Source organism: Camelus ferus, chromosome 1 (assembly GCF_009834535.1).
Source record: "Camelus ferus isolate YT-003-E chromosome 1, BCGSAC_Cfer_1.0, whole genome shotgun sequence".
NCBI lineage: Eukaryota > Metazoa > Chordata > Mammalia > Artiodactyla > Camelidae > Camelus > Camelus ferus.
The window spans coordinates 113,880,497-113,902,360 of NC_045696.1; the positions used below are offsets into that span (position 1 = coordinate 113,880,497).

The following is a 21,864-nucleotide window of genomic DNA, read 5'->3' on the forward strand; positions in this document are numbered from 1 at the left end:
ATTCAAAACAGGGTAATATGGGATCAACTCTAAGAGCTGATTAACCACGAACTGTGATGATCCGCCTGTCCCTCAGTCTCCCAGGAAAAATAACCCGCAGCGTTACTGGACCTGTTCAACCTTAGACCCAGTTACATACCGAAAAGATCTGATGGGAATAGGATATGGTTTTCCCAATCAAGGTAAAAAATAAAGATAATTGTTTTTCAATTATAAATAATGGGCAGTGGTGGAAAGAAAATATAATCAGCTGTAACAAAACCCTCACAAAATCCCACAGCTCCTCATTCTCACCCCATCCAAACTCTGAAAATGAGAGTTAAAAACGAGAAGCAATGTTGGGATTCCACCCACTTACTTCTCCTGATCATTCTGTGCTTGGCTAGTAACTAATGGTGATGGAATGGCCAAAAGGAACAAGGATCTGTTGTTATTTTGCCTGACATATTTTAGGGAATCCATGTAGGCAGTTTGTTGATACCTAATGACGTGGCTAACAATAAAAGTCCCCCGTGAATGCCTTCAGTCACAGAACGTTTTCTCCTGGTACCAAATGTGAGCATCTTCATGGTTTGGGCTGCAACGTGCACACTTACGGTGGAATATTTCTACTGATGTTCTGAAACTCTGTACTGGCTCCCCTAAATTCCTCCAGTTTAAACTCTTTTTGCCAGAGTATTTTACAATGGCATACATTGGGGCAGTAAGGTAAGAGGCCCAATTTACTAGGACACTACGATTCCTCTAGCTAATGGATCACATCCCATTTCTAAATAGCACTGGGAAGATTATAAGTTTGTGTGAACCCTGGGATGCAGGAAAAAGTAAACAGGAGCTGTGCCCTGAACGACATATTTTTCCCCACCAGGTACCACAGATCCTGGTTCTGCCTGATTTCCTTCTTAATCTCCTGAGTTGCAGCTTTTGCCTCTAATCTCTCATAATTACCTGTACTCCCAGACAGCAGTTTGGGGTCAGATTATAACAAACTGCACTGCTCTGTCTGCACTACAGTAAGAATGGGAGATGGGAAAGGAATCACAGGCAAGAAAAGATATTCCACATAAAATGAGATGACCTATCTGAATGTAATGATAAACCTAAAAGTATAAATTATAAATCTTCCAATTCATAATAGAAGTGCATTTCAGACACTTAGAAGGGACCCAGAATCCAAGTACTGAACGAATGTAAGTTTGAATGTTTCCCACAACAGGAACTAACATTCTTCTTGATTACTTCTTATCAGTATCCTTACGGCAGGCTGTGCATACAAAGTATTAATTTTGTAGAATATTCCTAATTATATTCAAAATTGTAACTGTAGTGGGTAAATTAGGTTTAGCTGCTGGGGCAAAGTAAGGCTGTAAAAATTAAAAATTTAGACACAATCAGTGTGAAAAGGAGTTCCAGAGTATATGGGCAAACAAAAATGCATAAATATAAAGACCTATATCAACCATCAAAGGCTGGCCTTTCAGGAGCTGAGCAACGTTCCTAGGAGGGGGACTGGAATGCTTCATAGTTAGAGCCTCATTCTGAAAAGATTATGAGGTCACTGACCTGGACAGTCTCAATCAGAATTAAAATTCTGCTAGTCTTCCTGTCTACCCAGAAACACCCTGATATGCCCAGATAAAACTTTTACACAATAGGCTTATCCATTAGAAAAAACTACCTTAAAGAGAATGATTTTTAAAAATAGAAACATATTGTTTTGAATGATACTCATATTGCTATGCAAAGTTTTCCTATAACCTTTCTTCCAAGTCAGAGCATTCAAAAACAGGACAGCAAGGCCTAAAACTACCTGTGATATTCTGTTCCAGACTCTGAGATAAAATTGTTCTTTATAAGAAGGAGGTAGTATAGCTCAGTGGTAGAGCGCATGGGTAGCAAGCACAAGGTCCTGGTTCAATCCCCAGTACGTCCATTAAAAAATAAAATAAAAAATGAAAAATTGGCAGAAAAAAGACTATCCTTAGGGAGGGGAGGGTACAGCTCAGCGGTAGAGTGCGTGCTTAGCATGCACAAGGTCCTGGGTTCAATCCCCAGTAACTCCATTAAAAAAACATATTCTTTGTAGAACTTAGGCTGGCAGAAGCTGCCACCCACAGCACAGCTGATTCCCCCTCCCAAAGACAGCTGGCGGATATCCTCACACCTCCCATCCAGCCACAAGGCTGGCCCCTCTCTAATTTACATAAAATGACCATATATGTTAACGGGGGCCCTCAAGACCACTGTGTATAATGCCGTATCTCACAGATTGGAAAATGATGATAAACTATTACTTTATGAATCACTAAGAAATTTTAAAAAATTGCCAAATTAAACTACAACTAAGTGATTTCTTAGCACATGAAAATTATGCCATTGAATGGGCTCTCACGATAAGTATAACGTGATAGAGGATAATCTTTTTATTTGTGCTCAAGAATGATATTATGTGAACAAAAAATGCCTGATTAATACTAGAAATTCTTTACATTCAGATTCCAAATCTTCTGTATCACTTTCAGCTCAGGGATGACTGTTCTACCATCAACCCTAGTCGTTTTGGGTCAGCAAGAGCGTGGCTGATGCAGTGTACGTCGAGCGCAGCTCCACTCCTGCCCCGGGAATTTCTGTCCAAGTTGCTGACGCTCTTTTTACAAGGTATATATTTGTTTGTTTGTTTGCTTATGAATGCACAGGCAATAACAGCTAATTCACAACAGCTGCCTGGCCAAAAACAATTGCTATCAGAAATGTTAAGGTATAGAGGCAAAAGAGCTTCTTAGAATTGCTGAGACAGGGGGAAAATACAGCTCAAGTGGTAAAGCGCAGGCTTTAGCATGCACCAGGTCCTGGGTTCAGTCCCCGGTATCTCCACTAAAGAAAAAAATATATATATAAATCTAATTACCTGTCCCCCAGAACAACCGGGCTCCTGACGCCAGGGTAAAACACTCCTTCGCTTTCTCTCACCCACCGAATAATCCACTCACTCCTCAGTTACTAATCTCTTGATGTGTGAGGCTCGTACTAAGCTAGGGGCACAGCAGAGCACAAAGCGGGTAACAACGTTGCCCTCTGCGAACTTCAGAAGAGACTGGCATTCATTTAAAATCAAGGAGAATTAATATATGATTGATCTGCCCTCACTAGGGAGGTCAGACGATACCCAAGGGAAGAGGGGAGGCAAACATACCAGACAAAGGAGCACGTGTGAGACGGAACAGAGCGAAGAATTTTTTGCGTGGATAACTGTGCCCTAGGAAAAAGAACTCCAGACTTTTTGAGGACTATTACATCAGAGCTCCAAACTACACCAATACTGGGGAATCTTAAATACCATATGTCCCTCCAGTTAGTGTGGGGGCTCATGGAGGCCAAGTAATTACTGAAGTGTTGGCCCTGGTCCAATGGATGTACAGACAGACCCACCTTGGGGTTTACCTGACTTCAAGTGTGTAATTGGGAGACCCTCTGACTGGTTCTCTGACATGAGGGATAAGTGCCATTTTGGTAAGAAGGGCTGAGTATAAGCCTCTCAAATGTTTCCCCACAAGTCTGTCCCCACTCAAGACAGGAAATCAAAAGCATTTGCATTGACCGGGAAGGACCGCAGAGATGGGTAACACCATCAAAGAGTTAAAGACGCAGGAGCGGTCCCCTGTTATAACCCCCCTTTCTATACTCAGAGCGACCCTGCAGGAAAAATACAGATGGACCTTTGTAAGCCCCAACTGGCGGAAGTCCCCACAGTAGCTGTCCTGCTAGACAGGATGTTGAACAGCTTCTGGCGTCTGGTACCCAGCTGCTTATATGTGAACGCAGCAATTACCTTCTTCCACCTGGTTGAGATGGGCTACCCCCTGGCTCCGAGCAATGTGAACCCTCCTGATGTCCCTCAAAACACAGTCTGTGGGGAGCTGGATCACCATTTCAGCAGACGACTCTGGTCCGCTGTGCCGATGACGGCACATTAACCAGAGCAGGAAATGGAGAGCACCCTAGCTGGCCAATGAGACAGACACCAGGAGCCGCACACACTAAGAGATACAGCACACTGCTGCTGCTCTCAGGGAGTCGAGGGCTCTGGGACACGCTGAGAATGTCCTCTCTGAGGCAGAGAACAAGTTGTTTCTTCCAACATCCGCAGTTAAGAAAAAGGTGGGCCTCTTTGGATTCTGGAGCAGGCATATTCCATGCTTCGTAGTAGCGCTTTGGCCCATGTATCAGAGACTTGGTGGTTGCCAGTTTCAAGGGTGATCCAGAACAGATATAAAAGACTTCTGTGGCACGTCCAGGCTATGGTGCGTCTGGGGCCAGCGGACCTGAGGGTGCGAGACCCACCTGCGATGGCGAAGGCGCTGTGGAGTCTCTGGTCAGCGCCAGAAGAGAGCTCACATTGCAGACCCCTGAGGTTCTGCGGCAGAGAACAACTATCCATCAAAAAAACCCCAAAAAACAAAAAACAGCCCCTAGTCTGTTACAGGGCTCAACGGCATCTGCACATCCAACCACGGTCAACAAGTGACCCTGGGACTGAAGTACTAAGACATGAAGTTAGATGGGCAAAAAAACAAGCCACTATGGCTTATTTGGGACGAGGCTCGAATACGTCCAGAAGGCACGAGTGAATTACATTTATAGGCAGCCCAGCCTTCCAGATGGTGAGGATGGTTTCTCCCCTTCTTGATCAACTGACAGAGAAAAAGGGAATTCAGATGTAGCCCCAGGTGAACTGCTGCTACTCGGCGTCTGAGCTGACGTGTCGGACCCCCGCTTTCACATCGCCCCACCAACTACTGAGGGTGGGGAGGAGGAAATACATTGTAGGGGGATCTTTGACCAGTGGGAGACAGGAACTAGCGGCAAAATTCTTCCTCCTTCCTTCTCTCACCATACACGGTCTTGGGACACAGTCGTTTCTGTCTCGAGTACAATCTCACAGGACTGGGCGGTGGGAGAGAATTCAACAGTTCGCCCACGCGCTGGCTCCCCTCCTACCAAACCACCTCCTCCTGTCGCTCTGCTTCCTGTGACTCTGTCCCCCTGTGAAGTAATGCACACAGCCTGCTGCTTCAGGCTCTTTTTTTTCTGGGGTACCGAAGCTAAGACAGACCTCACAGCGGTGGTGTCTTTATCACATCCAAGAGGTCCTTCCTCTGGTGCCCGGGGGTGGTAAGCGGGACCATGGGCAGAGCTGAGAGCACTCAGAGAGGGGACAGACTGAGAAGGGAAGAGGGCCTGACACCTGATTTGTGGCCATGAGGAGGACGCTGGCTAGAAGGCTGCGCACCGGCCAGAGAGGTGGGGGGAGAACTGGAAAGCAGTGATGTGAATTACATGACAGCATTCACTAGGGCACAGACGTCGCAGGAGCTGCGGCGGCTTTTTAAATGCCGAATTTCATTAGATCCTGACTGCTATGGCCATTTGTTACAATGCATTAGCAAATACATTAAATACTATACAAACAAGTACGGTGGAGGAAGTTTTTTCAAATCATGTTCCTCTTGGGGGAAAAAAGAAAACTCCAGCAAATTGTGCAAGAGTGGAGGGACCAGTAAGCAGTGAGCAGACTGCTCACTGGAGTCTGGAGGGCAGACTGGAGGGGGTATGGGCGGAGAAGAGAAAGATCTGGTGGCCAAGGTGTAAATTTACAAAATTCTACCTTTTTAAGGTCTTTTTTTTAGATTAAAAAAAAGCTTCGATTTCAAAAGAAAGAAAGAAAAGAGAAAGAAAGCACGAAAGAAAAGAAAAAAAGGCTCGTACCACAAGCTTTTGTAAGGAGATACTATAGAAAAAACAGAAAACTCAACTCCCCGAGTAAGGCACTTGAGTTTAGTGTACTTAAAACTATACGTCACAGCAAAATTTCCTTCCTTACACACGGGAGGGCATGACAGTTCTTTAAAATGCTCTGTATGTCTTTGCAAACACCTAGGATCAGAAAACAGATCTTCCTTAACACTGAGAACTTATCACAAGGCTAAAGGTATGAAATAATGTCCACAGAAGCCACAGAGCTCTTAACATTTTAAAATTAATTCCACATATCTATCAGTCATAGAATTTAATTTCTTAAAATTTAGAAATGTTGTGGTATTCTCCTCCAGTTCATTAAGAACTTCTCTTTTAGTTTATTTAATTCAATGTAAAAAAAAAAAGAATCAATTCTGCCTAACCTTCACTTTGATTTCCTGTCTATTTCAGCCAATATTCCTAATCCTACTGTTACTAATGTTTAACGAGTTGTAACAAGACTCCAGGTCTTTATTAAAATATCCTTATGTTGTTCTTCTAACTCCCAGACAGGTTTTACTTTCAAAGCATGCATTACCCAGGCCACTTAAATCTAAAGCTATAATTAACAATATAAAAGTCATGGACCTAAAATCTAAATTTTAACTCACCACATGAACACTGGGGAACTTCAATTTAAATCACAAAGCAAGACTTTGTAACAACATTCTTAAAGTTCTTAAATAAACATGAAATACTCTTGGACATGAGTGTCACAGCAGCAGCAGACACACGTAAGTGTTTCAGAGGAGCCAAGTGGAGGGTTTTATTCTCTGTTGTTGCTGTCAGTAATTAGACAACATGACATACTTAAAATCTTTAGCTCAAGATATTGCCTCCAGTGGTCAGCTGCCTTTCAAAAATAACAGCCCAAAGCTACACTGAAGATACTGTAACTTAAAAAAAGAGAATCCGCAGGTGTGTGTGTGTGGGGGGTGCTGCTCTGGCCACATGTTGGTATAACACAGCCATCTGCCTCCCTCCTGAGAGATGATGGCACGTCCCCAACACATTAAGCTTTCCTTCCCCAATTCTCAGACTTAGGCTGGAGGAAGTGGATGGTGTTCCAACAATTCTAATTCACTGACAGGCATGACAGTGACCTGTCAATTGCAGAGTGGATTTCGTTTTCATTTGATGCTTCCAAATACCCAACTGACACAGAGTCAGGCCAAGTGACTCCAGAGGTTTGAGAGGTGACCCCAAAACCCCAGCACTGCTACCCCAGAGCTCAGTCCACACAATCCACGTCTCCTTGGAATTCTAACTAAAAGTCAGCAGCAAGGGGTTTTTAAAAGCTTCTAGGTGTTTCAAATTTTCTCTGCTTGTTTCAGCAGACTCCTTGCCCACCCAGTCTCAGGGTTTAAATATCAAATTCTGGGGAGAGCAGGAAAGGAACTGGAAGGGGGGGGGGGACACAAAATGGCAGGAGACACCTTCCAACAAAATCCAAGTCAAACGGTAACTCACCTCTTTACAGTTACTTAATATCTGAGAACCATTCTTCTAAAAGTGAAATTTGTAAGTCACATACAAATCAACTTTAACTAGACTGAAACGTTCAGGCTGCTCTTACTTTACCCTTTATCTCATTATCTCACCTAACAGCTCTGGATTTCAAAGCTCTGACAGATTTGTCTGGCTGGCATGATCTGTGACCACTTCCTTTTTATCAAGAAATACAGTTTTCTCTTTTGATGTTCAAATATTTCTGTTCACACAGTATGAACCCTTGGCCTGTTTAGACTTTGAGGTACAAATGTTAACAGGGAGCTACTGCAGGTCATTATTTTACAGCTTACTAGGTATTTATTAAAAAAGATAAGCATGTCTCGGATTAATAAATACAGCTTTTCCAGCTCCACTGGTGGCTCATTCAGATAAACTGCTGAGATCAGGTAGGCATTAAGGCCGTGGGCGCTCAGACTGTGCAGGTGAAACACAGGTTGGGCAGGTCACCTGGAGCCACAGTACTTGAGTTACACATCTGGATTATAGGATGGGGGTGTGTAAGACAATGCATTTTGGCTGAAGATGCTAATCTACCAAAACTCGTTAAAATAAAAGTATATCTTTTCCATGTTCAAAAGTTGGCGTCATGTGCTGGGGGCTGCAAACTGCCTGAGGGGAGGGGTGGAGACAGCTGCTAAGAGGAGAGGCTGCAGAATCTTCACTGGAAGGGTGTGTGTAACTCATTCCAGATCTCCCAAGGTTTCCTCTCAACATCTTGGGAGCATTAGCGGCTTTAGGCAGCTGGCCAGCACTAGGGCTCACTAAAAATTCTAATTTCACATCCCAGATCTACCTTAATCCTAACATTTATCCATGAGAATCCCTAGCATCATTCCAGGGTTTAGACCCTGGGGAGGGGTGCCCCGGAGTCTGGCAGCATCTCCTGGCACAGGTGCTATGAAGCACACTCTGTATGCCTCTAGTCCTTGGATTCCTGCCTCTGCCAAGTGACAATACATGATGACCAGTCAGGAAGGGGTTCAGGCACGTGGCTTCCTTCTGCAGTGCGCATCAGGGGACAGGGTCTCTTACTACCCACAAAAGTACCCTATAAAAATAACAGGTCGGGTTTTTTTTTAAATCACATATAAAAAGAAAACATCACCACAAACTCAATGTCAAGAAATAGAAAATACTTCTGTCTGCCTCTTTATAAGTCTGAGTTCTTCTAAATCTTGTGCTCTAATCAGATCGCCTTGTTGATGAAAATAATTTGACACTCTGGGAACAAATCTAATAATATTCATGTTTCTCTTAAAATAAAGACAAGAATAGTTAAGAAATGTGTGGTGGGGTGAGTATTCAAACATACTTGCAAAGGAGCTACAAACATTACAAAAATACTGAGATGTGGTAGTCAGGAAACCCGGAGCTCTGGTGGTAAATCTGGCAATCAGAAACCCACAATCATTCTGATTCTTTTATGGTTTCGATCTGAGTACAACTGAAACCAAATATTTCAACTCATGAACTACGTTACGCTTCTCTTTTCCATTTACATGGGGGATAGACCACATGCACAATACCGAATTTCATAAATATTTCAAGAATATATCAAGTTCATGATGCATAAAATATAATGAAAAGGAAAATGTTAATACTTTAAATATTTTCAAGTAAAAAGCACAAGACTAAGGGCTGGGTGACTGCCTGTCCCTGGGCTGTGAAATTTACTTAGGACCAGCTAAGGAAAGATCAAAATTGTACAACTACTCAAAGTGCCTGACATGTACGTTGAGGTTTGTCCCTTTTAATTCAAACCTTTTCAAACAAAGAATTTGTAATTCCAGAGAGAAGACAGGAACGTATTATCTAATTTTGAGTGCGGCTTCTGCCAATCTCTTGTTCAAACCTTCCACAGGCTCCTAAATGTCTACAGAAAAAAGCCCGTGTTCTGCTTCTGGTCCCCTAAATCCTCCATGATTTGGGGTGCTTTGCTTCCATTTTATTTCCTCCTGCTGTAGAATGAGGAAGCCTTTTTTTCTAGACAAGCTGAATTCCCGGACCCTGCCCACTCTGTGCCTCTACCTGTGCTTGTTCTAAAGGTGCCTGGAACACTCTTCCTGCTTCTCTCTGCTCATGTCCTCCCTGCATCCATTTTAAGTGCTTTAGGAGAACCTGTATTGGATCATGTTTGTGCTCCACAATCTTGGCTCAGAGACGGGCATGAAACGATGCTCTTCAAATGTCTGTTGAATTACACTGAGTCTGTAACTGACTTAAGACCCCCTAAGCAGTACACCCCACACTACTCCAACTGGACCATTTCCGGTAACTGATCTCTGCAGTCACTGCGCTTACACTGCGATCACTGCCCACTGGTTCTTCCCAAGCATCGCTCTGAACCTGTGGATGGAGAACACTGTGAACGTGCCCCTGCGAGGGCATCCCCCGCTCAGACGGCCACGGCAGCCCAGGCAGGAGACAGAGGCTATCGACATGATCTTATAGAGAAGAACACCAAGAATCAGAAAGATGCAATGATGTGTCTGGAATCTCCATCTACCAGCTCAGGGATAAAGAGCGGAGGAGTCCCAGAACGTATAATCAGATTGGCACTGGAGAGACTGGCAAAGAAGCCCTGAGCAATGGACCTCCTCTCTTCTCCAGGCTCTTTTAGACTCAGCCAGCTCCTGGGATGCACACACTGTGCGCTTCTTCCCATGTGGTTTGGAATGGAACCCACAGTATTTCCAAGAGAGCCGTACCTTTCTCAGTCTTCATGGTTCTTTAAACAATAGATGTTTAAATAGCATTTGATGAATGAATAGACAAATTAACAAATAAAAAAGGATGGCTTTCAAACTCACTGAGTTCATGGCATCTCTTGGAGTGTTTCTTGTAAGTGGTCATCCGTCCACTGTGTAGGGCACAATGCTGCTAGGACCCAGAGAGGCAGGACCACTGCTACTGGGAGAACATACATGCAGTTTATGACACAAGGAAGGCTGAGGTCAGTATTGTGGGAGAAGAACCAGAAGAGCCATGGAAATCCAAAGAAGGAAGACGGTGTGGTGTCTGCGGGAAACAGGCAAATCCCTATATAGACACGATGACGTTCAACTCCGCCCTCACAAGGAAGGTTCTTGTGGTGACTCAGGGCCTTAAGGACTTCTCCTCTTTCTGGACGCCTATGGCATTAATGGCTTAGTTACCTCTTCAGCCTTAATGATGATGATGATTAGAAACTGTCTTCACCAAGTGCTCGCTGTGTACTGGGGATTCCGATCATTCGCGCTTGACCTGTACCGATGCACTTAACTCTCACAGCCTCGTCTATTACAACAGTCTCATTTTACAGATTAGCAAATCGTGGCACAGAAAAGTAAATATCTTGGGGAAATCACACAGGGAGTCAGAGGTGGACCTTGGAACCACTGTGCATGGAACAAAAGGGTCTGTTCGGGGCAGGGCGGTCCAGGATGACACTTGGGAAGCAGCCTGAGAGGAGAGAGAGAACCAGATGTGGCAGGAGCAGCAGGAGAGATCCCCGAGGTGGGAAATGCCTGGTCCAGTTGTGAAGTAGAAAGAAGGCAAGGCCGATGTGGCCAGAGTGAGGGAGGGAGAGGGAACAGCAGAGGAGGGGCTGCAGAGCGGGGCAGGGGCCGGCTCAGGATGGGCTCGTGGCCCTGAGTACAGAGTTCAACGTGCACTCATCTCCCTTTATGCTGTGCAACCCTGTGTCCTGCTCTCCAGGGTTAGAGACTCACTGGGAGAACCATCTCTTACGTTTTTACATTACTTCTTGCAGCATCCAGCCCAGAGGATAAGAAATAGGACGGTGTCACCGTGTGCAAGAGCAGCTGAAAAGGTCTAAGGGAGGAGGTGCAATTGAGAAAGGGGGCATTCCAGACTCAGGGATGCCAGCTGCCCGGCTGCAGAGGGAAGGCAGAAAAGTTCTAAGAACAATGGAACATGGGGAAACAAGATTTTGTTTGGGGAAGTGAGGGTAGAATTTTTGAAGAAAAACTTTTCTCTGGGAGGAAGAAAACTAAATCAAGATACAATTAGAAAACAACAAGTTTCTACTGTAGAGCACAGGGAACTCTATTCAATACCTTGTAGTAACCTATAATGAAAAAGAATATGGAAAGGAACACATGTATGTGTATGTATGACTGATGCATTATGCTGCACACCAGAAACTGACACAATACTGTAAAGCGACCATACTTCAATAATTGAAAAAAAAAAAAAAAAAAAGATACAATTAGAATTCACACTTGGATTTCCTTTAAGAGGGAAATAAGTCCTCAAATTCTTTCCCAAATGGAAGTGTTCTAGTATTTTTATGAGGATCCAACAGATACCACAGTGTATAGAGTCCTAAGAAAACATGACTAAAAAATACCCAGAGAAAGTACTTAATTACTAATAAAATATTAACAGGTGATCCCACAAGGGGAGGCTATCCCATGCCACAGCGGAATAATCATGGGCATGGATCAGAAAGTCCACAATTAGGGGGAGGGTATAGCTCAGTGGTAGAGCACATGCTTAGCAAGCACGAGGTCCTGGGTTCAATCCCCAGTGCCTCCATGAAAACAGTAAGAATTTTAAAAATTAAAAAAATAAAAAATAAACAAACCACTCCCTCAAACAAACAAAAAAATCCTTAAAAGTAAAAAAAAAGAAAGAAAGAAAGCCCACAATTAGAATCTGCGTTTAGCCCCCCCTGTGGCGTAAAGTCCTAGAAGCAAGGTTCAGTGTTAGGTGATGCTCTGACATGCGGTAAAACCAGAAAGGCCTTGAATAGCCTGTCAGTTGCCCTCCCATCCTGCCCTGGGGATGCCGGCCCAGCCCTCGGTATCAAAGGGCTCAGGTGCATTCCCACCTACCCATGATCCGAACAAGCCAATCACATCCTCCCGTGTGGAGCAGGGGGTACCACAAAGCCTGCCTCCCACAGTCTCTGGCTGTCCACCATTCACAAGGGCAGCTCCCCTGTGGCCCTGTGTGGCCCGCAGTGTCTTCGCCCAGAGCTGCCAATCTCATCCTTCACATGTCAGGTGTTGTGTGTTCAGCCATCCCATAACCCCACGGCAGGAATCTTTTTCTCATCAGAAGGGTGAAGAGGTGATCAAAATAGCCACTTACTGGATGTGTGACTGAGGCCTCAGGCTAAGTCACTAAACTTTCACCTCCAAGCCTTTTAGTCTGTGAAAGAAGATTAACAGTGTGCACCTTACACGCTATTGTGAGCACTGTGTCCTGCAGTCAGGGCGAGACTTGGGGTGGAGTCTAAGCCTGCCCCCACCCTGTCACCTCCTCAGTGTCACCACGACTGACTTAAAACCAAAGTGAAAATTAATAATTGAGTTGGAAACAATAGGTGGGGACATAAATGACAGATTGGCCAGATTTGGTTAAAACTCAATCTGGCTTGTTAGCAATAATAACATTTCAATTCCAGCTACCACAAAAAGAACTACAATGAAAATTTACAAGAGTTTTGCGCAAATAATGAAAGTAGACATGAAACCAAGAGCACTTGCAAGATACTGAACAGTAGTTCAACTGTATTTTGCGTGAATCTTGATATACAAATAATGCAGTAATTTATAGTGGTAAAAAGCTTTTCAACGAGCTAACATTCTGTGTGCAAATGCGTTATTTTTAAACAAATGAAAAATCTGGTTGCTTCAGATAAGAGACAAGGGGAAAAATGGAGCTAATAAAGCTTCACTCTGCTGGAATTTCCTTTTCTTCAGATTTTTCCTTCTTTATCACATCCCACCTTGTTTAAACACAGACCCCAAGGCATACATGTTTCCTGCCTTTCAATTTTTATGTAATGACATAATCTATACAAGCGTGTGTATTTGGAGAGGAGGAAAATTATAAATATACTTTATACATACACTCATAGATAAATGAAATTTTAGAGCTATAAAAAAGACGGAGGATGAGGCTTCTAAAATAGTGAAGATCCTTTTGGACACAGAGGGTGCTCATTTTGAGGTATCCTTTTTTGGACTAAGAAGTTGCTGACTTTAGGTTTTGGCTAGTTTAGTAGAGCTGATTAGTAATTGTCTCATTTGGGGGATGTAAATTTTATTCCCTTCAGAATTCTAGTTGGATATTGAAATATTACTTATTATTATAAAGTCTAAGATACCATGTTATGCTACTCAGCAAGCAACTGAATGGCATCTTTTTAAAAACAACTTTATTGTAGGATAATTTCTGTATAGTAAACTACACATATTTCAGAGGTACAATTTGATGAATTTTGATAGATGTGTATATATATCCATGAAACCACCACCACAATCAAAATACCTAACATTTCCATCACTCCCCAAGAGGTATAAATTTCGAACTTCCCAATTTACCCCTTCCCACTCCCTTTAGCTCCCGGTGACCACAAGTCTGTTCTCTTTCTGTGAATGCCATCTTGAGATATTTTTAATGTATCCTTTTCAACATAGCTCCTGGGCTACCACATTCAATACACATTTAAGCATGAGCCTAAAGTAGACTGACTGTTAATATGTTACAAGGAATTTGTACAGTGATAGAGCTTGTAATAAAATAAGCAGGACACCCACTACTAATACGTTACAGTTATGCTGATCTCAAAAACATTAACTTTTACTCAAACAGCAGCAGTATTCTGTCCAGTCTATTAGCTTCAGACAATGCATATTAGCTACAGACCATTGGAAATCTTTATATGTTCAAAGAAAATGGTTTTTGCTGTATTACAGATAGTTACATATAACATTGATGGTTTATCTTAAATGCAAATGACAAAAAAAGACAAAGCTCTCTTTTACTCTTACAAACAAGGTAGCTTAAAAATTTATCAGAAATTTTTATTTTTTGCTTCCATTTTATCACCTATTCATTTATCATATGAATAGGGTATCTGGTAAAGGCATCAAAAGCTGAAAATACATAATGTTTAGTATTTTCAGTTGCAGCATAATCAAGAATCTCTTTATCCTAAAATCAAACAATGTCTGTTTTTACAGGACCACACATAAGGTTTATTATTTCATTATGAACTGTAAGAAAAAAGTAGCAGAAAAGAAGTCTGTATGTTACTGTTATCTAGAAATGAGTCCATATGTAACCACATCCCTATAGGGTGAGACAGGGGGAGGACTATTCAAAGTATTGAAGTCATCTTTAATTGAATATGAAATATTCAAAAATAAGGAAACTACTACTAAATTGGGACAGAATAATAGGAAGCATTATTCTCAAATACTACACTTGTTGGGGAAAGAAAGTAAAGAGGAAAGGAGACTGTGTCAGAGCTGTGCAGAGATTTACGGTTTCAATTTACTAACACAAAGGTAAAACTGGTACCTTGCGTTATGCAGTTGTACAATAAAAAGCCTTCTAGATATTTAATTAGAATCTGGTGAGATAATTTTTAATGTTATAAAAAAAAGTCTGTTTAAAGTCCAATGTGATAATCATTTTTGGAAATTTGCGTTTAAACGCGGGTATCATTTGTTGTAATTCTTGGCTTCTCCTTTTATTCCACCTTTCAATTATTAAACAGGAAGAGTATTCATTCAAATAAACATTCAAATAAACGGTAATTTGCACTTTATGGCACCTTTCAGTCCACAATCTTACAGCATTAATTAATTAAGAAGGTACTACTTATCCTAAATGAGGGTAATCAGAATTAAGAAAGGCAAAGACTCGTGCTTTTTTTTTTTCTCTACACATAACATTTTGTAATTTGAAACTGCTTGTGATATAATGACTGTATTTGATCAAACTGAGAGAAAATGCTACAGAAATTACTGAAAAGCCGATTTCTGGGCATAGCTGCAGAACATTTATCCAAATTTCCTGGACTGAAAGTTGTGTGTTTCCATGTGACCACGATTAGTGGTATAGGGTTTACCTACGTGCTTTCCAGTTAAGGTATTCGATATAAAGGTGGTCCTACATGAATTGTTCGTAAGAGCCTATTTAGTAATTGTACATCATAACCTTCCGATTATTTATCAGCTTGCACTACAGTATGTGGGCCAACTTGGCCACAGTCTTATTGAAAATATTTTGAATTACATTTAATCCCTAAATATTGAGGTTTTATTTTCAAGAAGCATCACATAACTGCATTTCTGTAATGTCACTATTTACGACAACAAAATAACCAAACTCAGGCCCTTAACCTCCAGTTTGCAGGGCTTAGTAATTCAAATAAATGAATACTACCTGAGCACAGGAAGGTTTTTCTCTTTATAGTGGTTATTACAAAAAAGGGGTTTTCAGAGACTAAAAATCTGTTTATACTGTTTTACTGTCCCTGCAAAACTCATTTAAGAAGCCATCCAAAGATATGTCAGGAATGGTAATAAATCTGTAAAGTCCACATGCGACTCTTAAGATAGCTCTATTAAGTGTAATGTTATCTAAGAAAAGGACAATATAATTAACAGCTCAAGAGAAATCAGAGAATTTTTAATGGTTACAATCTATCCATAGTAAGCATATCACACTGGACTCACACCATCTCCCAAGAAGAACAAAAATTGGAGACCACATATGTTATTAAGTAAAGGAAAAATCTTAACAGGAAAAAAGCAAAAAAAAAAAAAAAAAAAAAACCCAAAAAACCAAAAAAACCCAAAACACCAAACAAAAAAAACACTAATGGTCTGATTATTCAAATTTTAAAATCTATTAAGTTATGCTATCGAATACCTTTCATATAGTGAGCTCACAAACAAAATTTGCTGATTTCCTTTTAAACTGTAAAAACCAATTTTCCTCCACATTGGACTCAACTTATATACTCCAAAAAGCATGATTCTTTGGTGAAGAGCAGTGGTTTTCAAATAGTGCTGTTTTAAGTTATTTCAAGGACTCTCCCTTTTCGCTACCCTTTCTCAGAGGAGGAGGGGCTATTTTAGTGAGGATTCAGCCATGTATTCCTACCCCAAATGGAGCAGCCCAGCTTTTACATGTGCTGGAGTTTGGGATCAATTCTGTCTGGACAAAGAGTTCTGCAGCTTAAAAAAGAACCTCACACCCAAAAACACTGTAAACAATTTACAAGCTGATTTTTATCTCCTTTTTTCTGCATTTCCCTCACCCACCACCGCCCCACGTATACTAACATTTCCTACCCTTCAGATCCAGAGTGGGTAAGAGTGAGGGCAGGAGGTGGGAAAGGGCTGGGGGAAGAAAAGGAAGAGAGGGCATTGCTGTTTAAGCTCCTCGTTAGATGTCAGCATTCTACCGAAGGGGAGGACGCACTGACCGGGAGGCGGAAGGCATTTGAGCAGCTTCAGAGGTGGGGCTCTATGTGAACAAAATTTGTTTTCAGGAGCACGTGTCAGTGTCAGTGTCACTTCAGGACCGGAGGGGCCCCACTACCACATGTGCTCTTTGTCCTCGCTTAACAAGAGTGGCCACAGTGACAGTGAGGACACCAGTGCTTCTAGAACGCCAGGCAAGAGGGCTGTCATTATCTTTGTTCCCACATCCATGGTTGCTGATAAGAGTAACAAAACAGTCACATCACTATGGATTATTTTCTTTCAAAAAACTGTAAAGGAAACCTAATTCCATTAATGCAGTAACAGTGGCCAGTGTTCTCAAATTGCCTTTTCAATGCCTCACAAGTTCCTGGAAATGTATCAAAATTCTATTAGCATGTAAAACCCTCCGATTAATTCACAAGGCTCTACTGAACATCTTTCCCACAGTGTTTAGACAATATATTTAATTCCTATAATGATATAAAAAAAAGTTGGCTAATATATTAAAACATCTATGAAGATTTGGAATTCAGTTAGAAAGTTTCTGGATGATTCTTAAACTATATAGTATTTGGGTCTTTTTTCCTTTTCATCACCAAAGAAATTAGATTCTTTTTTAGACAAGAAGGCTTTTTTTATTTTAGTTTTAATAACCAAATTTTGCTTTCCTCTTCTTACACAAAGAAAAGGTATATTCTTATGGTAATTTATTTGTGAGGATGGAGACAGAGGAAGGAGAAAGAGGAGCAATAATCTAGAGGGAAAAAGCACACCCTTTGCTAAAATGGAATAAATGGATTTAGTGTCTCCTGTGAGAACATGATATACAGATGTGAAAGTTAAAGTATTCAAATAATGATAATTTTTTTTCATTAAAAGATGAAATAGGCACCTTAGGATCTGTTTGTTCTCCACTGCTCATCAGTAATACCCACCTGTTATACACAACACAAAAAAAAAAAAGCCGAATGACAGCATCTTAATGAATAAAGTCCCTTCATAGATTTCAAAAAATGAGTTAAGCAGCTGGTGTTAGGTCCACGACCTAACATGCTAATGGAAACCTCGTAGGAGCAAGTGCTTCCTGGACAGACCTCAGTTTGAATTCTAGCTTAGCTGTGACTTTAGGTGAGTAATTTAACCTCTTTGAGGCTTATTTTTTCTCACATACAAAGAGTATGCTTAACCTGTAGAGCCCGTTGTGAGGATTATAAATAATGTGGGCAAAGTATCCAGTAGAGGGGCGTGTACTAGGCTCTTAGTATACGTCACAAAATTAAAAGTCTTCAGTTAACTGAATCTTTAATAAATAACAGGAAGAAAAACAAGGGAATTGCAAACCACTGAAAAGTTATCAACACTTCAGCAAACATAAAAAATAAATTACACAGTGATGCAGAATTTCAAGCGATGCAATCCCAGCATTAGTAGCTGAGAAACTGTGAATGGAAGGTTCTTGGTGTGTGAGCCTTAGCGGAGGAAAGTGAAGGCTGGCTGGGGGCAACCATTCCCTGAGGCAGCCCGCTGTTTCTCTGACCCTCCCTCCTGAGAAACATTCAGGTCAGCATCTTCCAACAGCCCACAGAGCACGGTCCCGAATGGACCTCCATCACATTAAACAAAACGAATTCTTAGCAAGTGGACTCACCTATCTGACATTTTCTCTTCCATCATTCTTTGACACAGGCTTAAAATCTCAAAGTGGTTTTTTAAATACCGAAGCCTGACAAAATTATCTTTGTCATCTCTCAAGCAATTATCTCAGAATCTTTTCAAGTCTGTTCTCCAACCTCCAATTTTGTGTAAAGATACCCCAAAGATCAATTTTCCTCCCAGCCCACCTGTCTCATCTCACTCCACTGCTGTCCAGCTCCCGTGCACGCTGCTGTTTTCTGCAGTTTCTCAAGGGAGCTCTTTGGGCTGCAGACTCATCCACTCAGTTGTTAGATGCCCTGGCCAAATCCACACCCACCTGGGAAAGTGGGATCCGGCATTTCACAAACTTCCTAATTGGTTCTTATGTACACAGAAGCTTGTGAACTACTAACTATAAGATAAATAAATCTCACCACCACTAGGAATAAAAAACCAACATTATTAAATGCTTCATGTGGGCCAAGCACTGGTCTAAGAGCTTCATGTGGATAAACCTGTTCAATCCTCACAACATCCCTATGTGGCAGCTGTTATGTTATCACTGTCTGCACTTGACGCTTCAGGAACAAGGCAGAGAAAGGTTAAGTAACTTGCCCTGGGTGCTCACACAGCCGGAAAGGGGTGGGCATAGATTAAGCTTAGGGAGTCTGCACCTTGTTCTTTGTTCTTCAGCACCGCACAGACTGCTTCAGGCTATCATTCAAGGGCCCTGAGTCTCAAAACCTAGCCTTTCCAGAATAAATTCCCACTACCACCAGGATGAATGTGCTCCTTCATCTAGGCAGATTCTCATGTTTCACTGAGGTCATCAGAATCTCTAAATGAAACTGAGTTAAGTAAAGAGGGCATTCATTGCGTTACTTATTGTAAAGCCAAGAGAGCAAACTCGAGGGCTCTGGCTCCATGTCTCTGGCCCTCTTCCTTCTTTGTGATGGTTTCATCTTCCATCTGGCAGCAGGACAGTGCCAGGAGTTCCAATCCTTACACCCAGGCAGGACTATCTCCAAAGGAGGGTGAGAGAGCAACCTCTTCTGTGTTCTCTTTTACGGATGGGAGGAAAACACCTCCAGACCTCACTCAGCTAACTTCCCCTCATGTCTCATTGCTCAGGCCAATCCACACGGGAAATGAGACTCTTATGAATGGCTTGGACAAATTACTGGGGTAGAATGAATGTCAGGGTCAACTGTTATGACCACTACACTCATTTTTCTACATTTGGACATCCTGTATGCCTATCTAGAAAATTCCCCCTTCTTTCTTCCACGGTCTCCATTCCTCTGAACTTAGCTGTATTTTCCAAACCTCACAGAGTGTCAGGTATGAAGCTGACTCTACTGGAGACCTGGAGATAAACTGGCAAGCTAGACTGACACAGTCCCTGCCTTCACGGAGCTTACCTTCTAGAATGGCAGCAGACAAAACCCAAAAAGCAGACCAAATGAGAATTATAAATTAAAAAAGTAACAGATAGGGGGAGACAGAGCTATTTCAGTGATGCGGTGGTGAAGAAAAGCCTCAGGTTACAGGGATACTTAAGCTGAGACCTACAGAGTGAGAAGGGCCAGGCAAGAAGTGGGAGGGACTGAGAACGTTCAAGGTCCCGGAGAGGGGACTTACTGGGGAGAGGTCCTCAAGTTGATCAGGAGAAGAGTGGGAGGATGAGGACTGGGAGGCCAGGTCCCATTGGGTCTTCAAGGGCCTGGCAGGGAGCTGAGAGTTAGATTTTATCTCAAGCATTATGGGGCGTCACTAGACAGAGAAAATCCCCCTTCTATTTCATGAAGTTTACTTGGCTACTCTGTAGAGTCTGGATGGGGGGCAGGGGGTAAGAACGCAAGCAAGCAAGGGAACGGGATGCTGGGAAGAGGAGACAATCAGGTGATTTATTTTGTAGGACCCAGTGGGGAATAGCACAGGGGGATGAGGGACAGGTAAAAACTGATTCCTGGAGTTCTGGCTTGAGCTACTGGGTGAATGGTGTGCTATTATGAGTTGGGAAAAGATAGGGGCGGGGAGAGCTGTAAGAGTCTGGAGAGTAAAATCAATTGCTCCCTCTTAACATGTAAAATTTGAGATGCTTGCAAAATGTCCAAATGAAAACATCTAGCAGGCAGTGGCACGGGTGGATATGGAGCTCTGGAGAGAAAACAGAGTTGGGTGTATACACACAATACCTACATACATATGTGTATACACTTGGAAGTCATCAGCACGAGAAGTTCTACCATGACGACCATGGTGTGCAGTTTTGGGGGCATTTATCCTGCCTGGTGTTCTCTGAGCTTCCTGGATCTGTAGTTTTGATGTCTGCCATTAATTTGGGGCCATTCTGTCATTATTGCTTCAAATATTTCTTTGTTTTTTTTTTTTTTCCCTCTTTCTTCTCCTTACTCGTATTTCCATTATATGAATACTATGAATATTTCTGTAGTTGTCCCATGGTTCCTGGATATTCTGTCCTGTTTTTTCCAGTCCTTGTTCTCTTTGCTTTTCTTTCTGGAAATACCCTCAAGCTTAGAGATTCTCTCCTCAGCCGTATGTAGTCTACTACTACTGAGTCCACTAAAAGCATTCTTCACTTCTGTTGCAGTGTCTTAGACCTTTAGCAGTTCTTTCTGGTTCTTTCTTAGAATTTCCCCCTCTCTGTTTACAGTGCCCGTCTGTTCTTGCAGCACCTCTATTTCAGCCACTAGAGCCCTTAGCATTTTAATCATAGTTTGTTTTCAATTTCCAGTCTGATAATTCCAATATCCCTGCCATACTGGAGTCTGGTGGGGAGGGGATAGCTCGGGTGGTAGAGCACATGCTTAGCATGCAGGAGGTCCTGGGTTCAATCCCACTACCTCCTCTAAAAATAAATAAACCTAATCGCTTTGCCCCAGCCAAAAAAAAATTTTTTTTAAAAGAGAGGGTATAGCTCAGTGATAAAAGTGTGCCCTTAGCATGCACGAGGTCCTGGGTTCAAACCCCAGTGCCTCCGTGTAAATAAATAAACCTAATTACTTACCCCCTAAAAAATAAATAAATATACTGGAGTCTGGTTCTTTCACTTGTTCTGTCTCTTCAACCCGTGTTTTTTTTTTTTTTTTTTTTTTTTTATCTTCTAGTATGCCTTGTGTATCTTTCTTGATAGCTGGATGTGCTGTGCCAGGTAAAGGGACCTGCTTCCAGGGGGCCTTTAGTAACGCAGGGATGAGGTGTAGGAGAGGGGGTGGCTCTACAGTCGTATGATTAGATCAACCTTTCAGGGAGCCTTTGCCTCTGAATTGTGAGCTTCATTGCTTCTCAGCTTTCCCCGGCTTAGGTAGGCCAGCACAATGAGAGTGGGCTGGAGTTAAGTATTTCCTCCCCCAGGTCAGTTAGGCTCTGATAAGCCCCCAGTAGCTTAGGCTCTGATAAATAATTCCTCTTGCAGATGGCCTTTGTTACAAAGAATAGAATGCTCTGGAGAATTTCAAAATGGTTCTTTTCCCCCTCCCTCTGTCAGGAGCATGAGAGCTTCCCTGTGAGACCCTAGTCAAGCTCCTGGAGGTAAAACCACAGAATTGTGGGGGCCATCATGACTGGGCTTTTTCACTCTCAGACTTGTTCACTCTGAACCTCTGAACCTTCAGCAGTGCATCAATTACAGGACTGGTTTCCACAGAGGCTTCTGCTCCAG

At 42.3% G+C, this 21,864-nt stretch overlaps 1 protein-coding gene across 3 annotated transcripts in view; it reads right to left on the bottom strand.

The window, feature by feature from the left end:
- The window catches only part of LOC102510161 (ubiquitin-conjugating enzyme E2 E2), a 326,227-nt gene that overhangs the window by 126,072 nt on the left and 178,291 nt on the right, over nt 1-21,864 (bottom strand). The gene's annotated exons all lie outside the window — the stretch shown is intronic.